The following is a 19478-nucleotide window of genomic DNA, read 5'->3' as shown; positions in this document are numbered from 1 at the left end:
AGCTTCATCAAAATATGGGCAAATATTAAGATCAAAGAATTGTATTCATATATGTGAGACATTTATATTTTTATTTCTCTCTAGTACATAATGTAGACAAGTTATTAAGTTGATAACATTTGAAGCTCATTGGGTTCACACACACACTTTCACAAAAATATTGTTTTTAGACTATTTTGAAAACTCAATGGTTTTCACAAATGGGAAATAAAAATTGAAAAATTCTTTTTGTAACATATTCATTTATGTGTTTATAAACATTTTCCAAAGTTTAACATTTTTAAAATTTATTTGATATTTTTTCAGGTACTCAAAAACTCATTTTAAAACATACACAGTCCCTATGCATGTTCATAAGTCGACTTATAACTCTGATAAGTCGACTTATGAACTGCTCTGGAATTTGCATTTTTCTTCTGCTGAGTCGACTCATAAAAGCTATAAGTTGACTTATATTTAGTATGTTGACTTATGCCTTTTTATAAGTCGACTTATGTTTATTTTTCAGCCTGTAACGACTAGTTATAAGTCGACTTATACACTGTAACAAGTCGACTTATAACACTGTAACGACTATATTTTGACTGTGCTGAATATACGGGATTTTGACATTTGTTTGAGATTTGGGCTGTTGTTTGGGGCTTCTATAAATACCCAACCACCCTCATAACTTCAGCAAGAAATTGAGCAAGAGAAAAATCCCAAGTTTGATTTTCAAAGTGTTCTTGAGCTCTAATTTTCAATTAATCATTCTCAAGTTTGTTTAAGCCTTTGTTTTTCCCACATACTCTCACCACAACTCTTGAGCTTCTCTTATTCTGATACGAGTTGCCGTGCGAGCACCTTTGATCGCGGAATTATCAAAGGTTGGTTGAGGAGAAAACAATAAGAACACAAGAATAACTCAGGTTTTTGGATGAAGGAAAATACCTTCTCTAGATTATGAGTATGCACTTTATAATCTCTCACAATCTCACTCTAGAATTGAAGAACAAGCTGTTCAAATCTTAATTAAAATTTAATCTCTCTTGATTAAACTCTCTGATTTCAGATTGCTTAGAAACCCTAAAACAATCCTTTATATAGGTGTACAAACGGGATGGCAATCTGGTAAATAACCAGACCAAACCCCAACAGGAATTCGTGCAAACAGAAACCCAAACGAACCAGGAAACCTTCGATGAGTCGACTCATGAACAATTATGAGTCGACTCATGACCTCATATGAGTCGACTCATAACTGATGAGTCGACTGGTCAGAAACTTTTGCTAACAGGGCTTGAGTTCGTGAGTTGACTCATGACAGGCATGAGTCGACTCAACGTGATGAGTCGACTCATGCACATGTATGAGTCGACTCACGACTTGAAAACTGGGTTCTTCGAATCTGCTGCTCATCGTCTCGTTTCACGCTTCCACCTGCGTTCCACTATGCTATTTTACACCTCTATTCTCATGCTATCATGAGAACCATCTATCCTCAAGCTCCCATGAGGATCGCTAAGTTCTGAAGAGAAGATACACCCGTATCATGTGTCCCCTCTTTAGGAACTTGAAGTCCCGTTCAAGTTAGAACTTTTACTGAGGAAACTCTTGAGCTCCTCCATCTTTTCTGCACCAGCTGGTCCTGCTAGGAACCCGGTCTCGACGTCCGATCGGAAACGTCTCATCCATCCCGCGTCTCGTCGTAATCACCTTTCGTCCCAAGTTGCAATCCTTTATCAATGGCTTTTTTGGAAGTCTAATGCACAGCGAGATAAACTTTTTGCTTGCATTCACTAGTCTCTTCACTCGCGTCACCGTCCCCAAGCTTGTCTCCCTCGGAAGAGATGCCGCACGAAATATGAAATTTTCACCATCATTAGTGAAGGTGTACTTCTGAACCTGCCTCTCGTAGATCGCATATCTATCCTATAAGTACGGATTGCTCAGTATAATCTGACAAACATTCAATGGAACGACGTCGCACATGACCTCGTTAATATACGACTCGTGGAACGCAAAGCTGACGGTGCATTGATCAACTATACTCAGTTTCTCCTCCTTCTGAATCCACCCCAATGGATAGGGTTTCGGATGCATAACCGTCTTCAGACCCAGCTTCTAAACCAATGCCTCGGATATCAAATTCTTCTCGCTGCCCGAATCAACAATGGCATCAACCAAACTGGTCTTCATTTGCAACTTAAGAACAAAGAGTTGCTCTCTCGAGTCGTCGTCCTCTTTCGTAGTCTGCTTTCCCGCCATAAGGTTGAGACTGCTGTTGGGTTCTGTCATCCCCGGGACTTCTTTCGGACCTTGAGCTATCATGTATGCCTTTTTCTCCTCCTTCTTCTTCAACTCTCTTGGCTTGAGATGAGGATACTTCTCCCAGCACCGATCAGCTGTGTGCCCTGTCTTCTCGTAGTGGCTACAAATCAGCCATGCCTTCCCTGGATTACCCTCTTCTCCTCCTTAGATTGAGAACCACTAGACTCGCCTCCCGTCTGTTTGGAGTCTCCTTTAGCCTCATTGCCCTTCTTTTGATTGCCCTCTAGGGCATTAGCCTTCACGCTCGCCTCTGCAATTGATTCCACCGTGAATAGCTTCATCTCCTTTCGGATGTAATCGCTCAATCCCGCCATATACTTCATAAACACGAAATATTCCTCTGTCGCAATGTTGAGGACCATCGCCTGCTACTGGAACTTTGTGGTGTAGTCTTGAACGGTTTGATTGACCCTTTGGCATAAGCCGTACCAACGTCTCCATCCGCTCAATCCAATCATCGAGCCTCTCGACGTCAACACTCCCATCATAAACAGGAATCTCCACCTTGAAGTCAATCTTTAGGTTCTGATAAGAATTCTTGCCCCCCTTGATGCAATGCAGCCTTAACGGTCTCCTCCTCCTCGTCGAAATCTGAATCTACTCTTTCCACATCGGACTCAACAATTTTCTTAGAAGAAGATTCACCTTGTTTTCCACCTCCATGGATAAGACTAACGAGTTGTGTAAGAGTCGAACCTATCGTCTCGATCTGCTTCTCCAATGCATCAATCCTTGCTGAGTTATCTGCTTCAGACATCTTCTCCCTCCTTATCTTCTAGACCTCTTCCAATGAAATAAGGACCTTGCCAAGCTTCTTGTATTGCGATCGAGTCAGGACCATACACAGGATGCCCCCTTCGTAGGATCTGATCGCTCTAATACCAACTTGATACGAGTTGCCGTGCGAGCACCTTTGATCGCGGAATTATCAAAGGTGGGTTGAGGAGAAAACAATAAGAACACAAGAATAACTCAGGTTTTAACCCTTTATATAGGTGTACAAACGTGGATGGCAATCTGGTAAATAACCAGACCAAACCCCAACAGGAATTCGTGCAAACAGAAACCCAAACGAACCAGGAAACCTTCGATGAGTCGACTCATGAACAATTATGAGTCGACTCATGACCTCATATGAGTCGACTCATAACTGATGATTCGACTGGTCAGAAACTTTTGCTAACAGGGCTTGAGTTCGTGAGTTGACTCATGACAGGCATGAGTCGACTCAACCTGATGAGTCGACTCATGCACATGTATGAGTCGACTCACGACTTGAAAACTGGGTTCTTCGAATCTGCTGCTCATCGTCTCGTTCCACGCTTCCACCTGCGTTCCACTATGCTATTTTACACCTCTATTCTCATGCTATCATGAGAACCATCTATCCTCAAGCTCCCATGAGGATCGCTAAGTTCTGAAGAGAAGATACACCCGTATCATGTGTCCCCTCTTTAGGAACTTGAAGTCCCGTTCAAGTTAGAACTTTTACTGAGGAAACTCTTGAGCTCCTCCATCTTTTCTGCACCAGCTGGTCCTGCTAGGAACCCGGTCTCGACGTCCGATCGGAAACATCTCATCCATCCCGCGTCTCGTCGTAATCACCTTTCGTCCCAAGTTGCAATCCTTTATCAATGGCTTTTTTGGATGTCTAATGCACAACGAGATAAACTTTTTGCTTGCATTCACTAGTCTCTTCACTCGCGTCACCGTCCCCAAGCTTGTCTCCCTCGGAAGAGATGCCGCACGAAATATGAAATTTTCACCATCATTAGTGAAGGTGTACTTCTGAACCTGCCTCTCGTAGATCGCATATCTATCCTATATAAGTACGGATTGCCTAGTATAATCTGACAAACATCCAATGGAACGACATCGCATGTGACCTCGTCAATATACGACTCGTGGAGCGCAAATCTGACAGTGCATTGATCAACTACACTCAGTTTCTCCTCCTTCTGAATCCACCCCAATGGATAGGGCTTCGGATGCTTGACCGTCTTCAGACCCAGCTTCTGAACCAAGGCTTCGGATATCAAATTCTTCTCGCTATCCGGATCGACTATGGCATCAACTAAACTGGTCTTCACTTGCAACTTAAGAACAAAGAGTTGCTCTCTCGAGTCGTCGTCCTCTTTCGTACTCTGCTTTCCCGCCATAAGGTTGAGACTGCTGTTGGGTTCTGTCATCCCCGGGACTTCTTTCGGACCTTGAGCTATCATGTATGCCTTTTTCTCCTCCTTCTTCTTCAACTCTCTTGGCTTGAGATGAGGATACTTCTCCCAGCACCGATCAGCTGTGTGCCCTGTCTTCTCGTAGTGGCTACAAATCAGCCATGCCTTCCCTGGATTACCCTCTTCTCCTCCTTAGATTGAGAACCACTAGACTCGCCTCCCGTCTGTTTGGAGTCTCCTTTAGCCTCGTTGCCCTTCTTTTGATTGCCCTCTAGGGCATTAGCCTTCACGCTCGCCTCTGCAATTGATTCCACCGTGAATAGCTTCATCTCCTTTCGGATGTAATCGCTCAATCCCGCTATATACTTCATAAACACGAAATATTCCTCTGTCGCAATGTTGAGGACCATCGCCTGCTGCTGGAACTTTGTGGTGTATTCTTGAACGGTTTGATTGACCCTTTGGCATAAGCCGTACCACTTGTACCAACGCTCTTCAAGGAATCCCATCGAGTAGAAGTGCTTCCTCAGTAACTCCTTGAACTTGTTCCACGACACCGTCTTCTTCTCCTGCTTGCAGTAGGATTTCCACCACGTCAACACGTGCCCTGAAAGCTTCAAAGTCGCGAACACAATCTTCTCTTTTGACGAATAGCCATAAAGAGTAAAATACGTCTCCATCCGCTCGATCCAGTCATCAAGCCTCTCGACGTCAACACTCCTATCATAAACAGGAATCTCCACCTTAAAGTTAATCTTCAGGTTCTGATAAGAATTCTTACCCCCTTGATACAATGCAGCCTTAACGGTCTCCTCCTCCTTGAATTCTTACCCCCTTGATACAATGCAGCCTTAACGGTCTCCTCCTCCTTGTCGGAATCTGAATCTACTCTTTCCACATCGGACTCAACAATTTTCTTAGAAGAAGATTCACCTTGTTTTCCACCTCCATGGATAAGACTAACGAGTTGTGTAAGAGTCGAACCTATCGTCTCGATCTGCTTCTCCAATGCATCAATCCTTGCTGAGTTATCTGCTTCAGACATCTTCTCCCTCCTTATCTTCTAGACCTCTTCCAATGAAATAAGGACCTTGCTAAGCTTCTTGTATTGCGATCGAGTCAGGACCATACACAGGATGCCCCCTTCGTAGGATCTGATCGCTCTGATACCAACTTGATACGAGTTGCTGTGCGAGCACCTTTGATCGCGGAATTATCAAAGGTGGGTTTAGGAGAAAACAATAAGAACACAAGAATAACTCAGGTTTTTAGACGAAGGAAAATACCTTCTCTAGATTATGAGTATGCACTTTACAATCTCTCACAATCTCACTCTAGAAGATTATGAGTATGCACTTTACAATCTCTCACAATCTCACTCTAGAATTGAAGAACAAGCTCTCCAAATCTTAATTACAATTTAATCTCTCTTGATTAAACTCTCTGATTTCAGATTGCTTAGAAACCCTAAAACAATCCTTTATATAGGTGTACAAACATGGATGGCAATCTGGTAAATAACCAGACCAAACCCTAACAGGAATTCGTGCAAACAGAAACCTAAACGAACCAGGAAACCTTCGATGAGTCGACTCATGAACAATTATGAGTCGACTCATAACTGATGAGTCGACTGGTCTGAAACTTTTGCTAACAGGGCTTGAGTTCGTGAGTCGACTCATGATAGGCATGAGTCGACTCAACCTGATGAGTCGACTCATGCACATGTATGAGTCGACTCACGAGCTGAAAACTAGGTTCTTCGAATCTGCTGCTCATCGTCTTGTTCCACGCTTCCACCTGCGTTCCACTATGCTGTTTTACACCTCTATTCTCATGCTATCATGAGAACCATCTATCCTCAAGCTCCCATGAGGATCGCTAAGTGTTTTACACCTCTATTCTCATGCTATCATGAGAACCATCTATCCTCAAGCTCCCATGAGGATCGCTAAGTTCTGAAGAGAAGATACACCCGTATCATATGAGAACCATCTATCCTCAAGCTCCCATGAGGATCGCTAAGTTCTGAAGAGAAGATACACCCGTATCATATTCTCTCTTGATCCTTGTCATAGGATTGTTGTGAGAATTTTACTTCTTATATTGTGTTTGTGTGGAGAGATCGATCTCGAGGAGATCACTTGTGTGGGTTGTAAAATCTCAAGAGGAGATTGTTGTGAAGAATTTTTGGCTTCCAAACCAGGTGTGGTAGTAGATTTCTCCTCGAGAGTGTGGAGCGGGGACGTATGTCGGAGGACTGAACCTCGTGAACATATCGTGTGTCGACATTGGCTAGCTATTCTCTAAACTCATCTCTTTTATTGCCTTTGCATCTCATTTAGTTGGTGTATTACATTGTCATTTTTAATTGCATATTTATTGCCTCTTTACTCTATTCACCCCCTCTAGCATTTTTCAATTGGTATCAAAACGAGGTCTCTACATTTTTAATAGGTTTAACTGCCTTAGAGAAAAGATCTATATGGAGGCTTTAATGAATGTGCATATACTTGAGGGACAATCCACCACTAGACCCCCACTTTTCATCGGAAGTAACTTTGCTTATTAAAAGGCTAGAATTAGGATCAACCTACGATGCATTGACCTTGATATTTTAGATATTATATAGAAGAAATATATTGAGAAGCCTAGTAGCAACATGACCGAGGGTGAAAAGCACCTAGCAAATCTTAATATAAAGGCCATGAATGCATTGATTTGTGGACTTGCTCCCAATGAATACAATAGGGTTTCCATGTGTGCAACCACACATAAAATTTGGGAAAATTATGTATCACTCATGAAGGAACCCCCCCAAGTTAAGGAGTCTAAAATTAGTGGTCTCATGCATGATTATGAATTGTTTAAGATGCTTCCAAATGAATCTATTGACGCCATATTTTCTCGGTTTACTAACATCATTAATGAATTGCATGGTCTTCACAATGTTTTGGAGAACCAAGAGAAGAACTACAAAATTCTTCGTTCTTTGACGCTGGCATAGGAGCCCAAAGCTATGGCCATCGAGGAAGCTCTTGATCTTACAATACTTTATTTTGATGGTCTCATTGGCAAGTTCAAAGTCCATGAGAAAAAGATCAAGGAGAAGGAGGAAGCAACCCCACGAGCAATCGAGGAACCATCACAAAAATTGAAGACTATTATGCTCAAAGGAGCTATTGATGATTCATCATCCTCGGATAGTGAAGTTGATGTCTCTAGAGAAGTGGCACGCCTCTTTAGAAGGATATCAAGATTAATTAAGATGAATAAAAATTTTAAAAATCATTCTAACAAGTTTCCCTCTCGTGTAGGTAAATGCTTTGAGTGTAATGAACCGGGACACATTGCAAAGGATTGTCCCAAAGTAAAGGAAAAGTACTTGAAGTATAAGAAGAAGAAGGCAATGTACGCCGGATGGGATGAATCCGAACCAAGTGATTCAGATAGCAACGACGAGGGCATCAAGATTGCTCTTCATGACCCAAACATTTGTTTCATGGCTCATGAAGATGAGGTACAATCCGAAACCGATAGTGAATCACTCAATATGCAATGTGAACTAGAAGCCGCTTTAGAGGAATTAAATTTTGAATTTAAAAAATTAGCAAAAGAATATTCTTCTTTCAAAAAATTGCATTATTCTTGTGACTCAAAGTTTGAGCTTCTACAACCCTTACTAAATGATACTATTGCCTTAAAAGATAAAATGATTGGAGACCTAGACTTTGAAAATAAACAACTAAAGTCTCAAATTGAAAGGCTACAAATTGAAAATGATAGATTAAAATCTAATCATGTTTACTCTAGTCATCATAATGTTAATAGAAAATGAAATCACAAATCTCATGCACCCACCTACAAGAAAAATTTTGTGTGTACATATTGCATGAAATATGGTCATATTTCCACACATTGTAGATTTAGAGATAATACTTATTATTATGGGTTGATGTGGGTACCTAATGGTATCAAAAATACTAACATTCAAGGACCCAAAGCTTGGGTATCTAAAGGTTCTATAACTTATTTACATGTATGGAACTTCTTGCACAAGATGTAAGGAGTTGTGGTACCTTGATAGTAGTTGCTCACATCATATGACGGGTAACGAGGAATTATTTGTAACTGTATCAAGGATTGAAGGAGGCAATGTCTCCTTTGGTGGCGGCGAAAAAAGTAAAATTATAGGTATTAGTAATATTGGTAAGACACATTCTCCCATAATTGAGGATGTTTATTTTGTTAAAGGATTAAATCATAATCTTCTTAGTGTTGGACCCTAGAGGGGGGGGGGTGATTAGTGTCTTATGCTAATCTAATCCGATTTAAATGCCAATTAAAACTAATTAACAAGTTATCCTAGCAAGTATGAAATACAACATGATATGTGAACTAGGATAAGCAATATGAACAATGAAATATATCCTAGCAAAGAGATATACTATGAGATGTATATGCAAGGATATGAAACTAACACAAGGGTAAACAAAATGAAACAAGATAGTGGATGATATAAATAATGAGACAATGGGGATAAGAGAAATGAGCACAAATAAGAATAAACGCCAAAGCACACTCAAACACAATCAAATGATCACGGAGTTCGGACCTTCTGTTCTACATCTCCGCTCCCCACTCCCGGGGAAAAATCCACTATCATGATCGGGTTTTCTACGTTCACCCGAATAACGTTTACACCACATAATACGGTTTTCTAGTTTACCGAAAACTCTACAACTAACACACTCTTGTAATCCCACTCTACACCCTCTCAAGTGTTGAACTAGACGTGTCTTCCTCAAGTGCTCGGTTACAACCTCTCCCTAGGTTCGTCAACTGATGCCACTCCTCTTGGGACGATCCCCGACTCTCGCCACACACTTCTCTCGGTGTACAAGTGTATTACAAAGTGATCTCACAATAAGCACAATATAAATCAAATGATTGTTCTCTAAACAAGATGAGAACTCAATTAAGCACAACTCTTAGTCACAAACCCACAACCCCAAATTATACTATGAATGTAAATACAATAAGCTCAAAAGGTTATGTGTGAACAAAGAGATATAAATCAAAACTAAACTCAATGTAGTTCTAGCTTAATAACAATGATAATCAAATATATAAAAGAGCTAGAAATAGAGTTTAGAAAACTTCTCAATAGATCAAGAGTTGGAGGGAGAATAGTTGGAAGCTCAAACTTCAATAGATGATCTCCTCAAGCTCTTGTGGAATTGATTCACAAAACCAAAACACTCAAATGCTTAAAAGCTTATAAATACACTTAAACCAAACATAAACCCTTGTTAAAACTTTCTTAAACTTGTTTTAAAACTCTCTCATTGTTAGATAGAGAGCTGAAGGCAATGGGGTATTTATACCCACTCAAAACTTCAGCAAAAACCCCACTAAAAAGACAACAAAGGCCCCAGAAAAAAACAGCTCAGAAAATAGCCGTTGGAGTCCAACGGTCAAATCGTCGGTCGACAGTACAATTCTCGCGATCGACCGCGAGCCAGCTCAGAAACGAAGAAAAATTCCAGAAACTTACGCGGTCGACCGTGGGAATTTTCGAGCTCACGGTCGACCGCGACGGTCGACCGTGAAAGTTTCTGCTGCCCACTGACGAATGAACTCAGGCGCGATCGACTGTGGCGGTCGACCGTGAACTGATACATGAAAATACAGGTTTGAAAAACTATTTTTGTGACCTTAAAACCCTGTTAAAAAATATCAAATAAATTTTAAAAAATGTAAAACTTTGGGGAATGATTGTACATGATAATAAACATGCTATAAAAACTGGTTTTTAGAAAGGACCTCCCAAATGAGAAATATCATCATTTTACAAAATAGTCAAAAACATGAAAAAGTAAACATATGAATTTAGACATTTTGGCTAAACCATGTTTTGAAACTTTACAAAATGATTTTATATACTTGAAGAAATATGTAAACTATTGTTATGAAGTCTATAAACAATGAATGTAGTATTTTATCAAAATACACATATAATGCACTAAAACATGATTTCATTGAACTAAATAAAATTGATATTGATGAAATCATATATATGCATATAAGTATGAAACAAAAGTATGTTTTCTAATTATATTAAATTGTTTCATATTAAAACTTGAAAACTATCAAACCAAAACATATATGTATATATATATATATATATATACGAAGAAACCAATAAATGTGTGTGTATAGATAATTGAGCTTAAGGTACTAACACACATAATATAAACCTAAACTAAATTACCCAAGCTTGATCTTGATCTTCAATAGCTTGACTTGGTAATCTTACGGATGAAGCTTGAACTTGGATCTTGAACTTGAATTGCATTGCTTCAACCACTATATCCGCCAACCTCCATTTGATATGATCGTTATAGCTCGATTCCATCCAACCTCCAACATGTTATTTGTCTACAATAAATAGAATTATACAAACACTAGACAAACAACATTAGAAGTAAATTGTTTGTTAAAAATCATCAAAACAAGAAGGCAAATACTTAGTATTAGTTAATTAAGTGACAAATGCTTTGACATTACTTTTAAACCGGATAAATATATTGTTAGTATGAATGATAAAATTATTTTTGCTGCTTTTAGAAGATCTAATGTATACAGTTTTGAGATGAATGAGCTCATAGATCAAGATGTGAAATGCCTTGTCGCGGTGGATGGAGATCCTTGGATTTGGCACAAGAGACTTGGACATGCTAACATGAAGTTGATATCTAAGCTATCCAAGAGGAACTTAGTAAGAGGACTACCAAGTCTTACCTACATTAAAGATTCTCTTTGTGAGAAATGTGCCAAAGGTAAACAAATTAAGAATTCCTTCAAATCCACAAATGAGGTATCCACTACTAAACCTTTACAATTACTACATCTTGATCTGTTTGGTCCTTTGTGTGTTGCCTCTCTAGGAGGTAAACAATATGTATTTGTTATTATTGATGATTTTTCATGATTTACGTGGGTGGTTTTTCTTGCAAATAAAGATTAATGTTTTGAAGAATTTTCTCATTTTGTAAAAAGATTTGAAAATGAAAAGGATTTGAAAATTGTTATAAATAGAAGTGATCATGGTGGTGAATTTTAAAATAAACCTTTTCGTGATTTTTGTGTCGATCATGGTATAACTCATACGTTTTTCGCTCCTAGAACACCATAACAAAATGGTGTTGTTGAATGGTAAAATCAGACCATATAAGAGATGGCACGTACTATGATTAATGCTTTGATTTGCTAAAATATTTTTGGACGGAAGCCGTCAATACGGCTTGCCATTTCTTAAACCGTGTTTTAATTAGACCTATTTTCAAGAAAACACCTTATGAACTCTATTTTGGCAAAACCCCAAATATTGGATATTTTCATATTTTTGGTTGCAAATGTTTTCTTAAACACTAAAGATTACCATGATATGTTTGATTCAAAGATTGATATTGGTATATTTTTGGGATATGCATCTAGGAGTAAGGATTATAGGGTTTTCAATAAATAAACACATGTTGTTGAAGAGTCTATAAACGTTACTTTTGATGAAACTAATGATGGTTCGTAAGATAGTTTGCCTAGGGATGATGATGATATTGAGGGAGGATTGGAGCTTTTGCAAATAAATAACAAACCCTCAACAGACGCACCAAAAATTGGGGAAGGCAACAATGAAAAAAAATCAAGAAGAACTCTCCAAAGCATGGAAGTTTGCACCGGATCATCCCAAGGAACAAATTATAGGGAGTCCATCTAAAGGTGTTATGACTCGCTCAAAAGCAACGAGCGAATGTGGTAGTGTAGCCTTCTTATTTTAAATTTAGCCTAAATGTATTGATGATGCTTTAAAAGATGAGTTTTGAGTTTTAGCTATGTATGATGAATTAAATAATTTTTAAAGAAATAACATTTGGAAACTTGTTTCGAGACCTAAAGATTTTCATGTCATTGGAACAAAATAGGTTTTTAGAAATAAACTTGATGAATTTAGCATAGTGACTAGGAATAAAGCTTGTTTAGTTGCCCAATGATACAATCAAGAGGAGGACATAGATTATGATGAAACTTTTGCACCGGTTGCAAGATTAAAATCAATTAGGATATTTTTGGCCTTTGCTAGTTTTAAAATTTTAAAGTTATTTCAAATGGATGTTAAAACTACTTTCTTGATGGTTTTATAGAAGAAGAGGTATATGTTGAGCAAACCCCCGGCTTTATTGATTCTTCATTTCCAAATCATGTTTATAGGGTTCAAAAAACTTTATAAGGGTTAAAACAAGCTCCTAGAGCTTGCTATGCTCTCCTCTCAAGTTTTCTTGTTGATAATGGTTTTTCAAAAGGAAAAATTGATAATACACTTTTTGTTAAAAAAGGGAAAATGATTTTATTTTGGTTCAAATTTATGTTGATGATATTATTTTTGGTGCTACTAATGAATCTTTGTGGAAGGATTTTTTTAAAGTTATGCAAGGTCAATTTGAGATGAGTATGATAATAGAGCTTACATTCTTTCTCGGCCTCCAAGTCAAACATATAAATGATGGAATATTCGTGTCGCAAAGCAAATATGCTAGAGAGTTGGTCAAGAAATTCGGGATGGCGAACTCCAAAAATTCCCCAACTCTAATGAGCACAACCATCAAGTTGGACATGTATGAAAGTGGTGAAAAGGTAGACCAAAAACTTTATCAAGGTATGATATGTAGTCTACTTAATCTCACCGCTAGTAGGCCGGATACAATGTTTAGCGTTTGTATATGTGCATGTTTTCAAGCTTCTCCTAAAAAGTCTCATTTGGTTGCAGTCAAAAGAATTATCAAGTATATAAATGACACTATAGAACTTAGTTTATTTTATCCTAAGAACACTTCTTTTTATCTTTGTGGTTACTGTGATGCCGACTTTACCAGATGTAAGGTAGACCGCAAGAGTACGAGTGGTACATGTTAATTTTTGGGTAACTCACTTGTTTCTTGGTCATTCAAGAAATAAAATTGTGTTGCCTTGTCCACTATGAAAGTGGTATACATTGCCACCGGCTTGTGTTTTGCACAAGTTTTATAGATGAAACAAAATTTAATTGATTTTCATTTACATTTTCATGATACAAAAATATTTTGTGATAATACTAGTGCTATTAATATTTCAAAAAAAAAATTTGTTTTGCATTCTAGAACCAAGCATTTAGATGTACGCCATTATTTTTAACGTGATCATGTAGAGAGGAAAGATGTATATCTTGTTTATATTGATACTAAATCACAATTAGCGGACATCTTTACCAAGCCTCTTAGTGAAGAAGATTTTTGTCGCATAAGAAATGAGTTGGGCATGTGTATTCTTTGATTGGTTGTTTTAATGATTTTGCTTGATATTGGTTTTTGGATTATCACTTTTATATCTCAATGTTTGCTTAATATTCATTGTCATAACATGTTTAAACACACTAGGATACGTTGTGTGAGTGGTTGGGAGAGATCAGGATCAATTCCAAGAGGAGTGGGTTGGTAGTAATGCCTAGGGAGAGGTCGTAAATCCAAACACTTGAGGAATGTGACACGGGTAGGTCAACACTTGACGAGTATCTTGTGGGTTTTTGCATGCATCTTATCTTATCTACCCTATTTTTGATGCTGCCAAAGAGGGAGAAATATCTCCTCATTTGTGCACATAGTTAGGGGGAGAGAGCCTTATAGATAGGGAGAGCAACTATCTATACTATAAAAAAAAATTCTATTTTATTTTCTCTTGAATAATGGTTGTTTGTCATTATCAAAACGTGGGAGATTGTTAGCCCTCGTGTTTTGATGATAATTTACAAGCACTATTATTGGTGCTAATTGCTTATTGAGCTATATTGTGTAGATTATAATTTTTCAAGCATATTAGTGCCAAATGTTAGAGGATTGGATGAAACAAAGAGCTACAATGATGGTATCCACGGAGGTGGAGGCATTATGATGAAGCAAAGCTTTCAAGAGTACAATACAAAAGTGAAGCTTCATCAAAATGCATTATGATGAAGCAAAGCTTTCAAGAGTACAATACAAAAGTGAAGCTTCATCAAAATATGGGCAAATATCAAGACCAAAGAATTAGTACAATACAAAAGTGAAGCTTCATCAAAATATGGGCAAATATCAAGACCAAAGAATTGTATTCATATATATGAGATATTTGCATTTTTATTTCTCTCTAGTGCTTAATATAGATAAGTTATTAAGTTGATAACATTTGAAGCTCATTGGGTTCACACACACACTTTCACAAAAACATTGTTTTTGGACTATTTTAAAAATTCAGTAGTTTTCACAAATGGGAAATAAAAATTAGAAAATTCTTTTTATAACACATTCATTTATTTATTTATAAATATTTTCAAAGTTTTATATTTTTTAGAATTTATTTGGTATTTTTTCAGGCACTCAAAAACTCATTTTCAAAACATGCACAGTCCCTGTGCATGTTCATAAGTCGACTTATAACTCTGATAAGTCGACTTATGAACTGCTCCCGAATTTGCATTTTTCTTCTGCTGAGTATACTCATAAAAACTATAAGTCGACTTATATGTAGTAAGTCGACTTATATGTAGTAAGTTGACTTATGCCTTTTTATAAGTCGACTTATACACTGTAGCAAGTCGACTTATAACACTGTAACGACTATATTTTGACTGTGCTGAAAATATAGGATTTTGACATTTGTTTGGGATTTGGGCTGTTGTTTGGGGCTTCTATAAATACCCAACCACTCTCATAACTTCAGCAAGAAATTGAGCAAGAGAAACATCCCAAGTTTGATTTTCTAAGTGTTCTTGAGCTCTAATTTTCAATTAATAATTCTCAAGTTTGTTTAAGCCTTTGTTTTTCTCATATCCTCTCACCAAAACTCTTGAGCTTCTCTTGTTCTTTCTTGATCCTTGTTATAGGATTATTGCGGGAGTTTTTCTTCTTATATTGTGTTTGTGTGGTGAGAACGATCTCGAGGAGATCACTTGTGTGGGTTGTAAAATCTCAAGAGGAGATTGTTGTGAAGAAGTTCTGGCTTCCAAACCGGGTGTGATAGTGGATTTCTCCTCGGGAGTAGGGAGCGGGGACATAGGTCGGAGGACCGAACCTCGTGAACATATAACGTGTCGACATTGGCTAACTATTCTCTAAACTCATCTCTTTTATTGCCTTTGCATCTCATTTAGTTGGTGTGTTGCATTGTCATTTTTAATTGCACATTTATTGCCTCTTTACCCTATTGACCCCCCTCTAGGTTTTTTCAAGTTGATTTTCCACCGTGGCTTTATATGTCTTGAACATATCAATCGCCTCATCTTTACTGCTTAGAAGATACACATAACAGTCAATGATAAAAGTAATGAAATACTTTTTACTACCTCTCATAGGCACAAACTTCAAATCGCATATGTCACTGGGAATCAACCCTAAAGGTTCAGTGTTACGTTCAATTGAATGAAACGACCTCTTAGCATACTTTGCTTCTACCTAAAGGTTCAGTGTTACGTTCAATTGAATGAAACGACCTCTTAGCATACTTTGCTTCTACACAAGTTTCACACTTATGTATTTCATCCAGGTTAAGAATGAAACGACCTCTTAGCATACTTTGCTTCTACACAAGTTTCACACTTATGTATTTCATCCAGGTTAAATCTTGGAATATGCTATAAATTGGACAAGTTCCTTAAGGACTTATAATTGACGTGCCCTAACCTGGCATGCCATAAAGAAAGAGACTCAAGCAAATAAATAGAAGATCCTTCTTTATTATTAATCATTTTTGGGTACAAGGACACGGACTTCTTGTCCACAATAGCAACATTTGCCTTAAAAAGGCCATCCAACAAGTGACCCTTGCCCACATAAACCCCACGCTTAGAGAGTACAAATTTGTCAGATTCAAAAACCATTTTGAAACCCTTCATAATCAACATTGAGCCAGATATGAGGTTCTTCTGGATATCTGGAACATGCAGCACATCATTCAGAGTCAAATCCTTTCCGGAAGTCCACTTCAAAATCACCTTGCCCTTTCCCTCAACCTTAGAAGATGTTGAGTTTCTCATAAAGAGATTCTCGTTATGTTCCAACTTCTGGTACTTAGGAAATAGCATTCTGTCCGAACAGATGTGTTTGGTTGCTCCAGTATCGACCCACTAATCTTTGCACTTGGTTTCCAGGTTCACTTCTGAAACAACAGCAGAGAGGTGCATGTTAGCCATATCAGAGGAGATGTTGTCAGTCATATTGGCATGTGGCTGGTTCTTGTTCTTCGGACGGTTGCGACACTCGTTCGCCTTATGTCCAGGATTGTTGCGCACAAAGCAAGTACCTTTGAAGTGTTTTGCGCCTTCCTAGTTCTTGCTCTTGTTCCCCGAGGGTTTTTCATTCCTCTTCCATTTCTTGAAACTCTTGGAAGTGGAGCCCTTCCCCTTGGATTATTCAACCATATTTACTTTTGCCTCATTGGAGTTCTTGGAACCCCTCTTATCAGCTGAGCGATTGTCCTCTTCGATCCAAAAAGGGACTATGACATCTTCCAGACTCATCTCCTTACGCTTGTGCTTTAGATAGTTCTTGAAATCTTTCCATCCAGGGGGTAGCTTCTCAACAATAGCTGCAACCTAAAAAGATTCAGACAATGTTATACCTTCAGCCTCAATCTTGTGAAGAATGAGTTGGATGTCTTGGAATTGGCTGATCACAACCTTTGCATCCACCATCTTGTACTCCAGAAATCGTCCCACGACGGACTTCTTCATACCGACATCCTCAGTTTTGTACTTCTTGTCGAGACTTGCCCAAAGTTCCTTAGCCGTCTTGAATGGACTATAACAGGATGAAAAAAATATATAATTTGTCTTAAGATTGTTAGAATCGTAGTAAAATAATTCAGTATTAAATCAATAACCAAAATCAAATTGAATAAAATATTCCTAAAAAACTGTTAGGAAAAACACTTTTAGAAGAAGCACTTTTATAGGAGAGAGAAAGAACTAGAATTGTTGGAGTCAGGTATGTCAAGTGACAAATCTCCTTAAGACAAATTACGCCCCCTGCTATGGTGCTTACAAGATGATCAGACGTTGTCTCCCAAGGTACAACACTCATTCATAGCTTTGGAGAAGCACTTCCCTAAAACTGTACTAGCGAACCAAAGCTAACCGTGCCTTCCACCACTTGACTGGAAAGGAAAATAAATGGAAGAAGAATGAACACAAAATTTAGATCTCTCTTAAACACACTGGATTTGATTCAATATTGAGTGAGTTGGGAATAAGATTTTGGGTTCCTTTTATAGCGATTATGTGTCTTTTGAAGACATCCCTTCACCAAAGGACGCACTCATTCGGAATAAAAAGAAGTGACTGTTCGGGTTCGAACAGACACAACTCAGCCAAACAATTGTGACTCTTCATGATTAGATGCGCTCATTAAACTTTAGTTTTGGTCCATCTTCCAACTTGAATATCTCATTCATTCAGAAATTGATTTAGACAAGTGAGTATACCAGATTCATTGCCTTTGAATGAAGAACGCATTCAAACTCACTCCCATCTATTTCGGATAGTAAGACCCACTAAAACGTTTGGCTCAATTTGCCCAAAAATTCACTTGGAAAAATCCAAGTTTCCCTAACAATCCCCCATATACATGGAGATTCAAGAAAATTGACTCATTACGAAACTGACTCTGTAGTGAAAAGCACTTTAGGAAAGCTGCCACATCACGATAGGTGAACTAGCTCTTGAACATTCCATAGTAAAACTTTATCGGAATTACTAGATCAATTAGTGAACTAGGTCTTGAAAGATGTAGATGTAAGCTAAGTCAACAGGTTTCATACAGCAACTTCTCAAAATTAGCTTTGATTCTCGGTTGTGTCTATTTTGGCTGTGGACATTCTTGGTTTCACAAAGTGTCTGTGACACCCTAGGGTTCACACAAGGCTGCAGTCCAAGGTAAAACCCGGATTGTCAAACCTGCCAAGCACCAAACATCATACTACGACATGTTTCACCATCACATTCACTATCTCTCTAATGGAAACAACAAATAGGTGAAGGTACAAAACAGGCAAATAATAGAAGTAGTACAAAATCAGATATGCACTAAAGAAGTATATCAACAAATGAGTCTAACTGAAATAGAATAAAAATATTTCTGAGTCTGAAATGCATCTCAACACAATGAGTCAAATGAAATCTCACTAAGACACTCAGCCTCTACAAAATAAATACAACTCTAAAGTCTAAACAATGAATGTAACTATACAGTGGAGCTTAAGCTACTAAGACTGTGCAACGACGACTATGCTAGAACTCCGTCATCCTGCGGCTCTCCGAAACTCTGATCAGTCTGAAAGAGACAATTTAAACAAAAAGAATAATAACAAGAACGTCAGAGTGCTACAATAAGATCACCTCCATCCGCCCCAGGGGAAGGGCTGCTAGATGAAGTGGAGGCTCTATCTATTAAGCATAGTCTATCTATATCATTTTCTCCATATCTAATGGAGTTAATATTTAGACACCTACAAGACGAGATGTAGTACGCTGAGCGAAATAATCTAAATAAGGAAACCCTCATATATATACCATATGTCTCAAATTGTAGATCCCTAAATACCAATTCTAACTCTATAAATAAAAGCAACACTCAAAAGAAATACTCCAAGCCTCAACCATATAGAACCAATGTCAAAATCTCAAACTACTTCTCAAGTAGTTGGCGCAATAATAAGAGAATATCATCCAACTCAAAAATCACCATAAGTCATATCCTGCATGCCACAAATCGAATAATGTACCCTACTCATGGATAATCTAACATGGGAGTAACTATAACTGATAATACATATATGTGTACATCTCCTTGTGTAATAGCGATACTCTTGTAATATTCTTACTCAATCGCTCTGTGACAATAGGTTTTGTCTCCCTATTCCGGATACATG

This window comes from Asparagus officinalis, chromosome 1 (genome assembly GCF_001876935.1).
Source record: "Asparagus officinalis chromosome 1, Aspof.V1, whole genome shotgun sequence".
In the NCBI taxonomy this organism is placed as follows: Eukaryota; Viridiplantae; Streptophyta; class Magnoliopsida; order Asparagales; family Asparagaceae; genus Asparagus; species Asparagus officinalis.
Note: the sequence above shows the minus strand (reverse complement) of the source record.